This window comes from Perissodus microlepis, chromosome 23 (assembly GCF_051167445.1).
Source record: "Perissodus microlepis isolate ML-2025 ecotype Zambia chromosome 23, ASM5116744v1, whole genome shotgun sequence".
NCBI classification, from domain to species: domain Eukaryota; kingdom Metazoa; phylum Chordata; class Actinopteri; order Cichliformes; family Cichlidae; genus Perissodus; species Perissodus microlepis.
This window is the reverse complement of record NC_140482.1, coordinates 40,400,183-40,418,381: the sequence shown is the minus strand read 5'-3', so window position 1 is coordinate 40,418,381 and position 18,199 is coordinate 40,400,183. Positions and strand designations below refer to the sequence as shown.

At 39.6% G+C, this 18,199-nt stretch overlaps 1 pseudogene across 1 annotated transcript; it reads right to left on the bottom strand.

Annotated features, from left to right (window-relative positions):
• Positions 1 to 1,010: 1,010 nt before the first annotated feature.
• Positions 1,011 to 17,633, bottom strand: LOC146362185 (vitamin D3 hydroxylase-associated protein-like; annotated as a pseudogene). Its single transcript, XR_014799492.1, has 16 exons — positions 17,601 to 17,633; positions 14,611 to 14,766; positions 14,286 to 14,399; positions 13,829 to 13,969; positions 13,553 to 13,686; positions 11,752 to 11,958; positions 11,626 to 11,666; positions 11,382 to 11,506; positions 10,255 to 10,380; positions 9,197 to 9,294; positions 8,899 to 8,998; positions 8,674 to 8,712; positions 8,531 to 8,596; positions 2,377 to 2,485; positions 1,662 to 1,946; positions 1,011 to 1,478 (listed from the first exon to the last, which is right to left on the bottom strand). The product of XR_014799492.1 is annotated as a vitamin D3 hydroxylase-associated protein-like (transcript).
• Positions 17,634 to 18,199: the final 566 nt, after the last annotated feature.

The window sequence follows — 18,199 nt, the reverse complement described above, 5'->3', positions numbered from 1 at the left end:
CAGGAGGAGCGTGGAAGGCCTGAAGAGCAGCGAGCACCGGGAGTGCAGACACGGGAGCAGAGAGCACTAGGAGGACACGACACGGGAGTCTGGGGAAAACACGGGGATTTATTGTTGTTTTGTACCACACACTGTAAATAAACGCACTGTTCGCACACAGAGCACCGCGCCTGGGTCCTCCTTCCCTACACCCCCCACGGTCTGCCATGCCAAACCGTGACACATATCGTTTCTGTCTGTTTTGATATGTCAATGACCTTATTTTTGAAACGTTGCCTGTGAAGCCTTTAAACGTTAACTTGACTGTAACTTGTACAAATAAAACTGACTTGACTCTAGAAAAATACATAGAATTCATTTTATTCAATGTGTTTCACAGACAGCTTACAGCAGAGAAATGTGCGTTTTCTAGTCTCAGAGACATCTCTAGATTCAAGATTCTTTATTTGTCTCGTGCATGGTTATACAGGTATAACACGCAGTGTTTCTTGCCTGTGTTTTCTCCCAGAGTCGCCAGTTCAGGTTGGTTTTGTTAGTCATTCCCAGTTTAGGTTATCTTTAGGTTCTGTTTTTGCTCGGCGTGTTTCTGTTTGTGCCACCAACGTTTAAATAAAGCTCGCTCACATCCAAGCCAGTGCCAGCGTTTGGGTCCTCTCTCACACACCACACATCTGCCACTGCAGCCGTGACAGATTCCAGTTTTTGTTAAACCTTGAAGTGCCTTTTCATGCTTTATTACATGATGGTGATAGAAAGACAATACAAAAGACCTGCCTTAAAAAAATAAGAACAAAACAAAACGTAAATGTATAATTTATGTATAAACGGGCGACCGTGGCTCAGGGGGTTGGGAACCGCATCTGTAACCGTAAGGTCGCCGGTTCGATCCCCGGGCTCTCTGTCCTGGTCGTTGTGTCCTTGGGCAAGACACTTTACCCTACCGCCTACTGGTGTTGGCCAGAGGGGCCGTATGCGCGATATGGCAGCCTCGCTTCTGTCAGTCTGTCCCAGGGCAGCTGTGGCTACAACCGTAGCTGCCTCCACCAGTGTGTGAATGCGAGAGTGAATGAATAGTGGCATTGTAAAGTGCTTTGGGTGCCTTGAAAAGTGCTATATAAATCCAATCCATTATTAATTTTAATTTAACATTAATTTAACCTTAAGCAAACAGCCAAAATGCAAAATGTGCATAGATTACGCTTGTAGTGCAGAGAATATTTCACCATTTATGACTTGATTAGCTCATTATTACAGGATATATTCAAATTAACATGTCTCCTCTGAAGTCTGCAGCCTCTCCTGTGAGACTGAGAAAGAAAGCAGCTTTACTTCTTGCTTTCTTTGACCAGTTGTTCCACTTGTTCCACTCATGAAGTGCAGGCAGAGCTCATCCTGCCACGGCAGAGCAACACACTGAACCGCCACAGGTAGACCCTCACCACCAGTCACTGCCTGAACACAAAAACACACTCCTGTCACTTAACGCTCAGCAGCTGGACCGCAGTCTTCTGCCTCGAGCTGACTAACAAATTGTGGAACATTTAATAAAGTTCATGTATAACTGAGATTCAATAAATTAAAGAACCACAAGAAAAAAAATGTCTCAATCGTCTGATCTGGTTTAGCTCTTGGTTCCATGTAGGATAGATGGGCCTACCCACCACCACACCTGAAATCTTCCTGTGTGTAGTCAGTGTAGTTGAAAGTTGTATTCATTTGTTTAGAAATTTTGAAACTGCATGAAAAACTGGTCTCACAGTAAATGTGTTCAATCTGTCTCCCCTCACTGGTATGTGTTACCTCTTTGAGGGACTCGTCTAAACTGTCCTGATAACAGCCCTTATAGTGCTTGAGTTCCTCCTCATCCTTCGCAGTCACTGTGGAAACAGTGACTACACCCGCAGGAAATTTTAAGAGAATGTAGAGCATCGTGCAACTGACAACAGCTGAAATAACAGAAAATACAAGTAGATTAGTTATGATGAAATATTTTAAGACAGATTCACTTTTCTTTAGCCCTTCAAAATTCTGTTGCTCTTTAATTAACAAGTGATTTATTTAGTGTAACAGTGCCTTTATATTATTATTTGTCCAAATGTTCTAATCTACAGGTGACTTTCCTAATTGACTAATGTCTGGAGATATTGTTTTTCTTCACTCTCTGCCTTTTTTAATCATGCGTGTTAGCACTACAGAAGGGCAGCAATCCTAATTTTTTATGAGATAATTTTTATGTGATCCCAAATCCCAGGAACTATGCTGCCACCTAGGAGCATTTCATACATCCACAAACTTATCCTGAGATTACAATAATGAAAAAAAAAGAGAGAGATAGATGGACAATAATGCTTTTTTTTAATACTCAGTATACCATACTTGGAACTTTGTCAGCGTGCAATAACCTGCTGGCTGGCCCTATCATGGGGGACAACAGCACATCGATATTGCAGCTCCTCCAATGTGCTATTGTCTCTTGAATATAGTCCTAAAGAAAAAACAGGAAATTTTCTTGATCCTTTATACAACTGCGATTCCAAAACATTTGGGAGACTGTGTAAAATGTAAACAAAAACAAAATGCAGTGATTTACAAATTTTGAAATATTTAAACTGAGAAATTTTAATATCTATCCATCCATTTTCTTCCACTTATTCAGGGCCGGGTCACAGGGTTAGCAGCCTAAGAAGCAAAGCCCAGACCTCTCTCTCCCCAGCCACCTCCTCTAGTTTATCCGAGGGAACAACGAGGCCTTTCAAGGCTAGCCAAGAGAAATAACCTCTTCTGCATGTCCTGGTTCTACTCTGAGGTCTCCTCCTATGTTGATCTGTGGAACCAGCACTCCAAAACAGGAACTCTAGATAAATAGTCTAGTCTCTGATCTTATGAGTATTACACAGCAGGCAGTGCAGGGCTTGGATGGAACCGATGGCTGAGGGGAACTGCACAGTCCTTCTTGAGGTTGGAAGCAATGGGAATGGGATAATGGGATAACCTTTTATAATTCAGACATACAAAACAAACAAACAAATATATACGCATACACATATACATAGATAGCTGAATATATATATGTACACACACACACACACACGGGCGTGCACACACACATATATGACATGAAATCACTTGATCATCACGTCCAAAATGGAGTAGTATGTACATACTTATTAATCCCTACCTCGTGCTTAGCAATCTATTGATTTACAGTAATCATCATTTCTTCCCCCCAGCTCTTATATACACTTGCTCTGTTCAAATTTAGTAATAACTAGTTTTTATCAAACCATGTTTTTAACTGAATCATTTCTTGTGTGACAATTTTCAAGATCTGCTCTGAATGCGCCCTAATGCAGTAAGATAAAATGGAGCATTGTGACGTTAAAGGAGCTGTGCTTCAGCGGGTTTAGAGGTATTTGGAAAAATTGGGAAAATTGGTGGATTTTCATTTAGAGTGTGCAGACATTGTTTGTAGAGTCCTACAAAGGTCCGTATTGGGATCAAAATTGTTTATCCTGTACATCAAAGACATATCAAGTAATATTTCAATATTTCACGATTAATTTTATCAAAAGCTTTTTTGGATCAATGAAAACTCTGTGCATTGTCTTGTTATATTGTGTTTTGTATCTATGTTATTAGTGATGTTTTCAATTAATTCCAGTAATGCCATAGTTGATTTGTTTGATCTGAAACCATACTGAGTCCATTAATATTTTATGTTTATCAACGAATTGCCCATAGCCTCACGAAACCCTGCTTGTTAATGAAAACCTTTTCCAGTATTTTGGAGAATTGTGAAAGTCTGTACATGTAATTTGTGATTTCCATTTTTGTACAATTGTATCACTTTTGTGATGGTAATGCACCAGTTTGTAGAGAGAATTCGCACATTTATGCTTAAAGCTTTAGAGATACCATCAATAGTTTATTTAACAATTTTTGTATCACTGCCATTAAAGTCTGTAGAAGTTTGATTTTGTGGTTTCCCAACAATGTCCATGATTTTCTTTTCTTCCACAGGTGATACAAACATTGACGTTTGTCTGCTCTCGCTGCAAAACTTCTATCAGTCTGGTCCAACACTTACAAAGAATCTTTTAAATTCATGAACTACTTCACCAACATCACTAATATTTGTATCCTTATTAATACCCTATTACACAGGGTAATTTAAGTGCCTCCCTGTCCTGGTCATTGTGTCCTTGGGCAAGACACTTTACCCTACCGCCTACTGGTGTTGGCCAGAGGGGCCGATGGTGGGATATGGCAGCCTCGCTTCTGTCAGTCTGCCCCAGGGCAGCTGTGGCTACAACTGTAGCTGCCTCCACCAGTGTGTGAATGCGAGAGTGAATGAATAGTGGCATTGTAAAGTGCTTTGGGTGCCTTGAAAAGCGCTATATAAATGCAATCCATTATTATTATTATTATTATTATTATTATTATTATTATTATTATAATGGTGTTTAATGGTTTCCAAATCCCTGTTAATGTTTTTCTTCATGTCTAATAAATTTGCACAAGTTTTGTTTTTACATAACCTCAAAATTTAATTTAATTTATTTAATTTACATTTTGTTATATTTATTTTCAGCCCCTTTTTGCTTCTATACTTTTTAATTTCATATGGTATTCTTATGGTATATATGGTATTTTTCTTTTTACGTGCATTTTGTAATCCTATTGTGATCCATGGGCTAACTGCATATTTTTCTTTGTTGCAGTATTGCTTTATTAGTCAATGCCTGTCATATAATAATTTAAATTTTCCTAAGAATGTCTCATAAGCTTTATCAATATCCCTTTCCTTATACACTACCTCCAAATTTCCCCTCAAGTAGGTCACTTTTAAATGCATTCATGGACTCCTCTGTTCTCACCTGTTTTATTTTAATTTATTTTCCTGTTTGTCGTTACTATGATTGTTGTCATATACTGGAAAAAACGCACAATGATCACTGATGTCACTAATTAGAAGGCAATTTTGTTTTCTGATTCATTAGTTAAGATACAGTCTATTAATGTTTTTCTGGACTTATCACATCTGTGTTGAAATCCCCATAAATAAAAAGAACTTTTTGGTTTGATTTTGTATCCATCCACTCCTTAAATGCTGGTTTACCTTAAAACCTTAGATGGTTTTCTATATATGTTGTCCACCAACATAGTCATTTTTTCTACCACCTTGTAAATTTTCTGTTCACAATAGGTATCTCATATCCATACCTACTGCATCTTACCTACATACCTTATGATTCTGTCTTTACTTTTCACCCACTTTTAACTAGAGCAGAGGTTACTTCATTAACATCACTTCATTGCATTCTCTACTTTTCTATGTTGCACTTTAACATGATTTATCAAACATTCTATCACATATGAATATTAAATCACAATATGAATATACTTCCGTACACAGTTTATGCTATTTTTCTTCACTAGGATTTATTAATAGCTCAATGACATATGAATATTAATTTCAACGCGATTTTCATCAACTTATTCACATAGGACTGCTTTTCTTACTTTTTATTTATAACTATGCCAATAACAATATACACAATATAAGTGTTTTTGTTTTTTTTTTTAAATCACACATCTGACATTCTCTTGTTTACTTAGTCAATTTGACCAAGACAGGCTCTGGGCTGTGTGCCATGTTTGCATACCCCCTCGGTACAAATAACACCAACAAAGACACACACACACACGCACACACACACACACACACACACACACGCACGCACACACGCACACGCAGACGCACACGCAGACGCACACACACGCACACACACACACACACACACACACACACACGCCCTTGTTCCCAAATATTTACTTTTCTGTGACCCTCAGGCTGCAGAATAATCACTCTTCTCTCTGGGTGGTGGGTCTGGTATTCTTGGCCATTGGTCCCTGCTTCTCTCCCAGCTTGGATTGTTTTTGTGACGCAGTCTTCTTTTTTTATTTTTATTGTTCTTATCATTTTCACTGGGCTCCATAAACTACAGAGTTTGTGACCTTCCGATCTTGCCTAATTTGGCATGTGGGAATGCAGATCTGCTGCTGTCTGCCAGTGGCTCTCTGTCTCAACTTACTGGCTACATGGCCCAGTGTGTCATAGACCTGCCCCAATTTCCACATGAACTCTTCTGCTCTTCTGCTTTTTTGTCCATCAAATGAGGGATTTTCTCCACTGATGTGCAGATATCTTCTCCCACCTGCAGACATTACGCAGGGTGACCCATGCCTCCTGAGTCACTATCTCTTGGGCCCCCAGATAGAGGCCACATGCGGGCCACTGTGATGACGTTATTCTGCTCCAGCACCAGTTTCTGTGGGTCTATACACCAATTTCTTGGCTGGAGCCTCCCTCGATTTGGCTTCTGTGGACTGCTTCAGCCACCTTCTCCTTCAAAAAATGCCATTCTCGCCCTGGATTGGTTCCCTGAAGGCCCTCTTCTATACTAATTTTCACATTTGCATCCCCCACTCTCTTGTCCCCTCTTCCTCTGCGTAAATTCACTCAGTGTTGTTGACCTTGAACCTTTCTCTCTCTGACTTTTCACCCACTTTTATCTCTGAGGTATCTATGAGGTAGAGGTTACTTCATTAAAATCGCTTTATTACATTTTCTTCTTTTCTATATGGATATTAAATCACACATGAAAATACTTCCCTTCATGTTTAACTCAGTTTATGCTATTTTACTTGACCAGGATTTAACATTAGCTCAGTCAGATATGAATATTAATTTCAACATGACTTTTGTCAACTTCATCAAACAGGGATACTTTTCTCACTGTATCTTCCACATGTTACAATTTGACATTATCTGAATGTTTGCTTTGTCATTCTGACCAAACATTAAGACCTCGGACAAGATCTGGGCTGCGTGCTGTGTTTGCTTTCCCCAAATAATCTCAGCACAGAAGCACATACACACACGCCAAAGGGTCGGGAGGTGGGGTATTAGAACCACTTCATTACTCAACTACATTTCTCATTCAGCATATTAAGTTTCACTTGCACCTTTTTGAATGTTTTTAATTTTTTCGTGAAAAACATTACCTTATTTTGTTTTTGATGACAACAAAAACAGACCTAAAAAAGGTGTAAGGGGGTCAACAAAAGCCAAAAGATATGTGAAAAAAGAGAAATAAAGAGCTGGATGAAACTGATGCAGCTAATTAGGTCAGTATCATGACTCTGATGGAAAAATAAAGTATTTCAGAGAGGCAGAGTTTCTCAGAAGTAAAGAAAACTGCATCTACATATTACAGAACAATTTCAAAATAATATTTGTCAATGTAAAATTGACAAACAAAAAGACTTTTAACTATCTCATTATCTACAGTACATTATCATTAAATGATTCAGAGACTCTGGTGAAATCTCTCTGTGCAAGGGACAAGGCCAAAAGTTTGTGTTTGTGAACTTTGGGCCCTTGGGCAGCAGTGCATTAAAAACAGGGATGATTTTGTCATGGAAATCATTGCTTTGGCTCAGCAACATTTCCAGATATCACTGTCTGCAAACACAGTTCGCCATGCTATCCACAAATGAATCTTATGTGTTGTCTCTATAAGATCACTCATCTGCCTGCTGTCCTGGATGTTTGGCTGCTAATCTTTGTTATATAACTTTTTCTTTCCACACTGCCAAACTCAGTGTCGACAGCGTTGTTCTAGTTCACTCATCTTCTAGCCTGTCCACTCAGAGCTCCATGCAAGCCTCCAGCTTCATCTTCACCACTACCATACTCTACTTCTAATTCCTATCACCTCTAAGATTCTGCTATGATGGGTCAATCGCTAAACCAGTAGCTGAACTCTGTATCTCAGTAAATCATGTTCAATTCTTCCAAATGAGCTGTCGCTATTGAAATACAGCCTAAAGCTCTAAAGCTCATGCAAACGGGAATTCATATATGAACATAATCCATAAACACCACCACCACCTTCTTTGGGCCAAACCTCTTTAGAATGGACTGACACAAAGTAAAAGACTGTTTTGTGGCCAGACAAATCAAAATTTGACATTAGTTTTGAAAAACATGGATGCGGCATCCTTCAGACTAAAGAAAAAGGAACCATCTGGCTTGTTATTAGTGCTCAGTTCAAAAGCCTGCTTGTTTCAGCGCCATGGCATTGGCAGCTTGCATATCTGTAAAGACACTTTTTAATGCTGAAAGTTGTGTACAGGTTTAGGTTTAGAGGAACATAAAACTTCCATTAGAATGATATTTTCTGGCTGAAGATATTTGAGCAAGTCAATGCTAAAGTGTATATTGCAGCTATTACAACAGCATGGCTTTGTAGTAGAAGAATCATTTTTCTGAACATGGTATACATTATTTTTTCAGTTTGAATATTAGATTTGTTTTCTATGTGCTATTGTGGATAAATATAGGTCGGTAAGATTTGCCAATCATTGCATTCTGTTTTAATTTACATTATACACAGTGTCCCACCTCTTTTGAAATTGTACTGTGATACTCAACCATGCATCATTAGTTGAAAGTTAAAGTTACCTCAACAGCAGCATGTTGCTTCCACAGATCGGAAACAGATCTAAAAAATAAAGCATTATTTTGTGACTTTGCCCATCACATGTATTATATGAAAAAAGAATCATGTACAGATGATGAATTTCAACAATACTTTCTCACCAAACTCCACAAATAGCACTCATGTTGGAAGACAGACGAGGTGACTGCAAAAAACAAGTGAACGTTATTGACTGGCCTGCACAAAGCCATGGCTTTAATCCCATTGAAAATCTGTGAGTTTAAACATTCTGGCACTTTACAACATAGGCTCTATCAGATAAAAGTTCCAAGATTATGTTCAGTCCTGTGCTTGAATTTACACATGTTTGTCACCAAATGAGAAAACTCACCACAGGTTTTAGTAGGAAGGAAAGGATTTTCTTAAACCACTTAGGGAGCGAGTGCATAAAAACCTGCCGCTTCAGAGAAGGGTCCAGAAGTCCCCCTTTCCTAAAATGAAATGAATTATTTACACACACAAAATAACTGTGTTGACACTTAATGACATGTAATGATTTTAGTATTCTACAGTATTTTAGTTTATCATGCTAGCACCTGCAACTTAGCACTGAAAAAAAATCATACATTTATTAGATGTTTTAAGTTCATGAGAAGTGATTAGATGAATTATTAAAAGGTACAACTCACAGTTTTTGTAGAAGGGTGGTAGCACCATCTGCATATGCACCCTTTATTAATAGCTCAGGAACAATTTGGCTGATTTTCAGTGGAGAGTAAGGAACCAACTAAAGGCATAAAAGAGAACATTAAAGATGTATGGCTCATATCAAATACTAGGCAGTGATTATTAGTGTGTGTGTGTGTGTGTGTGTACATATTTAGACATCTTTGTGAGGACAGAAAATTGGCACGCGACTATACTTGTGGGGACCAATGGTCACTTATGGGGACAATTTGACCCGTCAGTGTATGAGTTACTGACGGGTCAAATTGACCCCAACAATATCTATGTAAAATAAACATGCAGAGAGATTTTATTAGTTCATTACACTCTTTAAGCCAAGCAGAAGAAGTTTTATATAAAAAAAATACTTTTAACAATTTTTTTGATTTTTTAGATGGCTTAACTTTTAAAAGGGTCAGTTTGGACACTGTCTCAGCTGAACTCTGGACACGCACACACATACACATACACTGATATGCACTCACTCATCCCCCCTCCCTTTCCAAACGCCTTCGATGCTTGTTCCCTCCTGGGAACACGGCGGGTCTGGGCCCGCGCTGGAATAATAGCGCAGGGCAGGATGGCTGCTGCGTTTGCTTCGGATTACTCTTCACCCCCTACCCAACCCTGTGGCTTGTCACGTGTTCCATAATGTTGTGCTGTGGACATTTATGTGCTTTTTGTGCAGAGGAGTTTTTTTTGTTTCCTGTTCTCATGCTGTCCTCGCAGGAGCCCAGCATGAGTAGAGGTCTCTTTTTTTCCTCTTGTACTTTCCCATTGTAGTGTATATTTCAGTGTTTTTCTGTAACGCTACCGATCTCCGACCTGTATCCCCATGTGATGTCTGTGTTGTGTGTGTAAGATCGGGGGGGGGGGGGGGGGGGTCCCATTTCACAGCAGGGCAACGTGCACGTGGCGAATAAAGCCTTGATTGATTGATTGATTGATTGTCCTGTAACATAACAGGGGGTTCATAACAATTCAGGACAGTAACGATTACATGTGTGTGGTGACGTCTTACTGTGTGTCCCGCTTGCTCTAACAGAGCTTTGACCTCTCTGACACCTCGGACCATGCTTGGAGACGGTTGCAAGTAGCCATCATTTTCCAAATAACCAATCCTAAGAGGTCTGGAGCTTCTGTATATCTGTAGATGAGGACAGAATTATTAGCCCACCAAAGAAAATTTCAGCTTTTTAAAAGTATTCCCAAGTGCTGTTAAGAAGAGCAAGGGATTGTTAACACGTTTTTTTCCAAGCATCTTAATTTTATTTTGGATGGTTACATTATTTTACCAAAAATGTTAGAATTGTGTCGATGTCCCAATATTTATGGACCTGACTGTATGCAGGGTTATAGCGAATGTTTTCTTTGAGATTACAATTCCAGGCTTGGTTAAGACATTCCCTAGTGTCTTGGCTAAGGTCTTTAGACATATTTCTCACTAGTTTTCTTCCCAGAATCAATGAAATCTTTCAGTTTTCACCTCTGCCAGGCTTGTTCTGTACTCTGTGGCTCTCTTTGAATTTCTTGATACTTCTGACTCCACATTGTGACACTTGGAAATGCTGTGATAACTTTGTATAACCATCTCATCCTTTGCAAGGATTAACAATTCTTTTTCTCAAGTCTAAAACTTTATTTATGTATTTATTTGCTTTTTTTTTTACATGACACTTTCTCAACAGCACAAACCCTTCCTGAGGTTTTTGTACTGTAAATTGGAAAATAGCCCTCAGTTTTAACTTGACTTGAAGAGCTTTGAACATTACAAATGCAATGACTTTTAAAAAGGTCAGCTTTTCCGGGGGTTATTATATTATTGGCCCAGGTTAATTTTGTTGTATTTCTGCTACAGTTCAAAGATTGTGTGTAAACAGAAATAGTGTATGTGTTCAAAAGAAAACCGGTATATTTAGAAATGGTGAAAATGTTGAAAATCCTTTGCTCTCATAAAAAAAAGCACTTGGAAATGTTATAGGAAGACTATTAACTTTGTCCTTTAGAACTTCGTCTTTTAGCATAGAGAGATGTGTTAAGAAAATTAACTTGATTAATTTCTAGTTTCTAATATCTATGAATGATCTGAAAATATATAGAAAAGATGATCATCAACAGAGGACATGAATCCCACAGTACAGGACACACCTCCATGTTAAAAGGTAATGGTGGAACAGTGGGGTCCAAAGAAAACATGTGGTCACAAAGAAGTGCCTGCATGCACAGAGCCAGGCTGTCCACATCTCTTGCCATGGGTCCAGGAGATGACGACACTAGTTTAGTAAGAAGCATAAAGCAAATGTTTTGAACAAAATGTTCCAGAAAATTTGTGTAATATTATTAGACACTGGTTATATATAATCTGCATTTACTTCATGTGCTAGTTCCTTACCTGACTTTTGTCCTCGACAAATTGAACGAAAACCCTGTAAACTGTTCATTATCCAAAGGTGTTAACAAATAAAGAAACCTTAACTCATCAATTTACAATCATTTTCTATGACTAAAAAGGATCTACCTCAGTCGGTGAGCAGTTGGCTTGAAACCACAGATTCCACAGAATGAAGACGGAAGACGGATACTGCCACCTAGATCAGTGCCTATACCAAGCAGGGAGCCCCCTCCCCCAATGAGAGCCCCCTCCCCACCAGATGAACCACCAGGAGTCTTCTGGGGGTTATGAGGGTTCACAGTCTGCCCGTAGATAGGATTACTGCAGTCATAGCTAAAGGTGGATGCAGAGAAACAAAGACAGGTTATGAGTCTTTACATAAAATACACACATGGAAGATGCAAATGGTACATGTATTGGTTCTTATATAGTGTGTTTCTACTCTATCAGGGGACTTAAAGAACTCTCCTCATTCACCCATGAGTACACAGAGTTTTTAACTGTGTTATAATTTGTTTTAAATTTGAATTCTTGATTAAAAAATGTACCTCATGAGGGCTTGGGCCAAGTTGGTTTTCACAAAGGGAATAGCTCCTTGTTTCTTCAGGACTTGAACAAGCACACTGTCCTTTTCAGCGGGCTGGTCCAGGTTAATGATCACACCACAAGAACAGTCATGATCCTTGTGATGTAAATTAAAGAACACGAGAGTGCATCAAAGACTACACAAATGCCATACCTTAATATTTTGAAAACCTGTAAGTGAAATTCAGAGATCATAAATAACATTATTATTAAGACCTTAATTCAGTTTCACATTTAGACCCACTCCTCCATGTCAGGTTTAGCTTTTTGCAACCAACTTGGCAATGGTGGAAAAGTTCACCTTGAGGTTGGACTCCAGAAAGCAATGGTTGGTGTCCTAGCTGCATTCGTCCATTATTATACTGCCTATAGCGTAACTGCCATTTGTTTGCACTACAAATACATTAATTTCAATTCGGTGGTCTCAGGATCTCGTCTCTGCTTTTTGCAGACGATGTGGTCCTGTTGGCTTCATCAGGTGATGGCCTCCAGCTCGCTTTGGAACGGTTCACAGCCGAGTGTTAAGCGGTGGGAATGAGAATCAGCACCTCCAAATCTGAGGCCATGGTCCTCAGCCGGAAAAGGGTGGAGTGCCCACTCCGGGTCAGGGACGAGACCCTGCCCCAAGTGGAGGAGTTTAAGTATCTCGGGGTCTTGTTCCCGAGTGATGGGAGAAGGGAACGGGAGATCAACAGATGGATTGGTGCAGCGGCTACAGTGTTGCGGACGCTGTACCGGTCTGTTTTGGTGAAGCCAGTCGATCAACGCCCCTACCCTCACCTATGGTCACGAGCTGTGGGTAGTGACCAAAAGAACGACATCACGAATGCAAGCCATGGAAATGGACTTCCTCTGAAGGGTGGCTGGCCTCTCCCTTAGAAATAGTGTGAGAAGTTCGGCCATTCGGGAGGGCCTCAGAGTAGAGCCGCTCGCCTCCACATTGAAAGGAGAAAGTTGAGGTGGTTCGGGGATCTGACAAGGATGCCTCCTGGGCGAGGTTTTCTGGGCATGTCCCACCGGGAGGAGGCCCTGGGGCAGGCCCAGGACACGCTGGAGAGATTATATCTCTCAGCTGGCCTGGGAATACCCAGGCCAACAAAGCTGAATTCCCCTGTGTTCCCCCAGATAAGCTGGAGGAGGTGGCTGGGGAGAGGGAAGTCTGGGCTTCTCTGCTTGGGCTGCTGCCCCCGCATCCCAGCCCCGGATAAGCGGAAGAAGATGGATGGATGGGTGGATGGATATTTTTTTTTACTGTTTAGGTGTTGAGGCACAAAGGCAACTTAATGCACACAGTTTTAAATGTGCTGCAGATTTTTATGTGAGTAACTGATAAAAGATGTACTTTAAAAGAGCTTGAGGCAAGTTGGTTCTCACAAAGGGAATAGCTCCTTGTTTCTTCAGGACTTGAACAAGCACACTGTCCTTTTCAGCGGGCTGGTCCAGGTTAATGACCACACCACAAGAACAGTCATGATTCTAGTGTTGGAAAAAACAAAGATGATAATGTTACATCAAATACCTGAGCTATGATGCTCAAGAATACTGTACCATACTTATAAATACTGACTGGAAAGCCTTTACTGCAACTAAAATTTGCATTGCATAACCTTTGTAATACCTTAAATGCAAGATTTTCTTTGATGCTAACTGGAACTCCGTACAAGAGACCATCCTTGTTGGAGCCAACAGTTGTCAGCTGGTCCAAACTCTCCAGCAAAACTTCAGTGCAGCAGTTCAGCTTTTTGTTTACAGCCAGAGTCTGTTGAAAGGAAACATCATCATCTCCATCACCTTTGTAAAATATTAAACTCTTGTTGGAAACACAAACATTACTTGACACATCAGTCTGTGTTGCTTATATGAATATTATTATCCAGTGTGTCTAAACTTAAACTGTAATAAGACACAATTCTGTGTAAAAAGAACTAAAAAGCAGTGAGTTATAAGTAGGAGTAATGTCAAAAATAAACAACATTAAGATAAGTCTGAGTAATTTAAATGATTACTTGTTTAAAAAATGACTTTTGCTGTATTTTATCTATTATGAAAGATTTGTGTCATGCTGGATATTGAACCTTTTCCATGTAACAGTAAAGCACATCCTCGGGGGTAAGTGAGCCTTCCTTCAGCTGCTGCGTCAGCTCAGACAGGGAGAGCGTCAGGATCAAAGCAGAGTCAGTTGTCGGATGCTAGGAGACACAGACCCACACAGAATCATTATGTTATTATTATTTCTTTTAAAGGCTGCAACAAAGAGACGCAACCACATCCATGTACAGATTCAGGATTCTTCCTTTGCCAATTTTCCACGTCTTTACAAACTTTCTCAAACACAGCAATGAGTTCACTGCACTTAAACGGTTTGCCCCCAGAAAACTCCCCAAAGCTCTGAACTCTCACCGACTGTTTTTACCGGAGCACCGCCTGCTCTGCCCGCTGCAAGCTCTCATCTCTGCCGGGACAGGAAGAGACTGAACAGGCTGATCCGAAGGGCCAGCTCTGTTCTAGGATGCCCTCTGGACCCAGTGGAGGTGGTGAGTGACAGGAGAATGGCGGCTAAGCTGTCATCCCTGTTGGACAACATCTCCCACCCCATGCAGCAGACTGTGACAGCACTGAGCAGCTCCTTCAGTGGGAGACTGCGGCACCCACGGTGTGGGACGGAGAGATTTCGCAGGTCTTTCCTCCCCACTGCTGTCAGACTCCACAACAAAGACTTCAACTGATCAAACACACACATCCACAAATGTGCAATAACACTAAGTGCAATAATCTTTTCTGCCACGTTTACTCAGTTGTATATAGCATTTGTATTTGTATTCTATTTTTATCTTATTGTATATTTATTTTATTTTATTCTACTGTATATAGTATTTTATTTTTATTCTATTCTGTACAGTTGTGTACTGTATTTATTCTTATTGTATCCTAATTTTTGCCTCATAACTTTTGCACTGTCCACTTCCTGCTGTGACAAAACAAATTTCCCACGTGTGGGACTAATAAAGGTTATCTTATCTTATCTTATCTCTCCTGTTTGAATAAACAGTTCAGTGTTCTGCGTGGCTTTCGTTTTTGCCCTGGGGCTGCAAAATGCAAAAATCCAAGTGGACCTAACAGTCAGATGTTTAAACACGACGACAGGCTTGTCTTGTTTTAGTTGTGGCCGTGTTGTGCATGTACCGTAGCTTCCCTAATCTACATGCACAGCAACATGGCCATTCATTTCAATAATAACCCACGTTCTAAAATGTAAAATCTAATTAGTTCTCAGAATGTAAAGAAATTATGCAAAATCACTGCCTTAAAGAAAAGTACAGCTTACTTAAGATTGCTGAGTTAGAGCAACTTATTCATTGTGAGTACACAGCAGTAAGAATAGCTTGATTTTTCTGAGTGAGAAATACTAAATGGTTATCCACTGATCATATGATCCCATGTTGCTCATAGGGGGTCATATGATTGTTGGGTTTTTCTCTGTATCTATGAAGCGCCTTGAGGTGACTTTTGTTGTGATTTGGCGCTATATAAATAAAATTGAATTGAATTGAATTGAATAAACATTTATTGTTCAGCTAAATTAAAAAATAGTTTGTGGTAACTTACGTTTTAACATTTTTCTTGCATACAAATTGAATGCAACTAAATCCCATTAAATTTTTATCACTGTTGACTTAAAAGATTTCTAGTCCAACAACACAATAAACAATATATAAAGTGTATGTAAATATGAATACAAAATAATAATGAAAAATACTTCTTGTAAAGCGTTAAATCAGCGTAACGATTATTTTTAAATGCAAAAAATTGATCAGCCAACATACTGGAAACTGTTCTCCTGAACAACAAACCGCCACTACTGTAGCTGGTGTTATTTAATGTTTTAAAGGTTTTCAAATCAACATTTCATATTTTTTATTTTATATATGTATCTGTTACACAATTTAAAACTTTAATAATCTCACAATGAATCAAAGCCTCGGATGTAATCCTTTTGAAACTACGTTTAAGCGTCCCATAACTTTGTATTGCAATTTACATTAATGATATTGGCTGTTGTAAAGGTCCAGTTTTGTTTATTGATCTAAGCCTGAGCAGCTACGCGTAGTTTCCAGTAGAGGGCTCTGTCGCTTAGTTAGCAGCAAGCTGCACTTCCAGCTTGTATTTGATTGCTTAGTTGATATTTTATTGTATTTTCTGCTTTGTTTGAGTTCATATTTGTAATAAGCGTCTAAGAAAATGTATTTTGTGTTTTTGTTTAGTTTTCACAGTGCATTGGCGCACCTCAGCACTGTTAGATTCTGAATGAATCTCAATGTAAACATTAATGCACCCATCGAGGCTCTCTCTATTTCTTCCTTGGTCCGGGGAACTGCTACAGTGAAAACTCGGTCACAGAGTGAAGACTACTTGCTAGCTACCATGCCAGATGAGTGCAGCCCGTGCCTGTCGAGCTGGGTCCGTGTGTCAGCTGTGAGAGATTTCTACACCAGTCAACATCATCATTGCTTCGTCGCCTACCTCCACTTTGAACTCTGATGGTCACTTTACAAAGGTGCAGGTGTTATGCCCATTAAGGACTTTGCTGATAACAAAGTTAAAATGTCTGCACACTAATTCAGAGTTACTTGCCTTAAATATTTTGTGGTTTACAGCCTTAAAAGTATACTGCATTGCACTAAGTAATTACAATCTTTAAATTGTATGGGTTTATTCTTCTTGAAAGTAACGTTATGGTATATCAGCAGGATTTACAGTTACATTTTGTCTAATATGTGGGTGCTAATCTGTTTATTTATGTGATGTAAACGTCTGAGGTGAGCATTGTTTCCAAAAAGTTAAAGTAAGTCCAGACGTTATCACATAGAGCAACATACAGATTACAGTAACAAAATGTTGAACCCTGCTGAAGAAGCCGACGACTCACAGCAACAAGGAGTGAGAACCAGCAATCGGGAAAGGCATTTAACTGAAAAAGGTAAAGAAATGCAGGAATATGAGGCAAAGAAAAATGAGAAGGCATTTAACAAAGTTTATGACACTTGGAAGAAGGCAGCTAAAGAAATCAGAACAAAGCTGAAAACTTTCTGCTCACCTAAAGAACTAAATAATGTTAGTCATGACATAAGAGACAAGCACGCTGTAGTACAACAGCATTATGAACCCATTCGCCGCAGCCAATCCATGACACCAGACATTGTTAAGCGAATGGATGCTTGTGCAGTGCTTACAACTGACATTTGTGAAGTTATTGCTAAATGACAGGAAAATATCAATCAGCTCTTTAATGATCGACTTTAAAAGGAAAGAGTACCGACATTTAGACCTCACAATACTACTCCAGAATGAGAAGAACTTAGCTTAGTTCAAGCCCTTGCCAGCTCTCTTACCCTAAACAGGCTTCCTGTACATGAGCCCACCATCTTTAGTGGTGACCCCCTAAAGTTTATGGATTGGAAGGTATCCTTTATGGCACTAATTGGTGACAAACCTCTACCTGTGTGTGAGAAAATGTTGTATCTAAAGAGCTATCTTGCAGGTGAAGCACGAAAGGCAGTAGAGGGATATTTCTTCCGCAACAGTGAGCAGGCATACGCAGGCATTTGGAGCGTTCTAGAGGAAAGGTATGGCAGCCTATTCGTTATCCAAAGAGCCTTTAGGGCTAAACTCACAAAATGGCCTAAAATAGTTGTCAATGATCCTATAGCACTTAGGGAGTTTGCAGATTTTCTCCAAAGCTGTGCAGAGGCTATCCCTCAAGTCAAAGGCCTAGATATCCTTATTGATTGTGAGGAAAATCACAAGCTTCTAAGAAAACTGCCTGAGTGGATAGTACAGAGATGGAGCCGCATTGTAGTCGAGGAGCTAGACAAAAGCCAAGACTACCCCAACTTCGCTCGCTTTACAAAGTTCATACAAAACGAAGCTAAAGTAGTTTGCAATCCTGTTGCCTCACCATTCCTAATGAACGAAAGGGCATCAGAAGAGC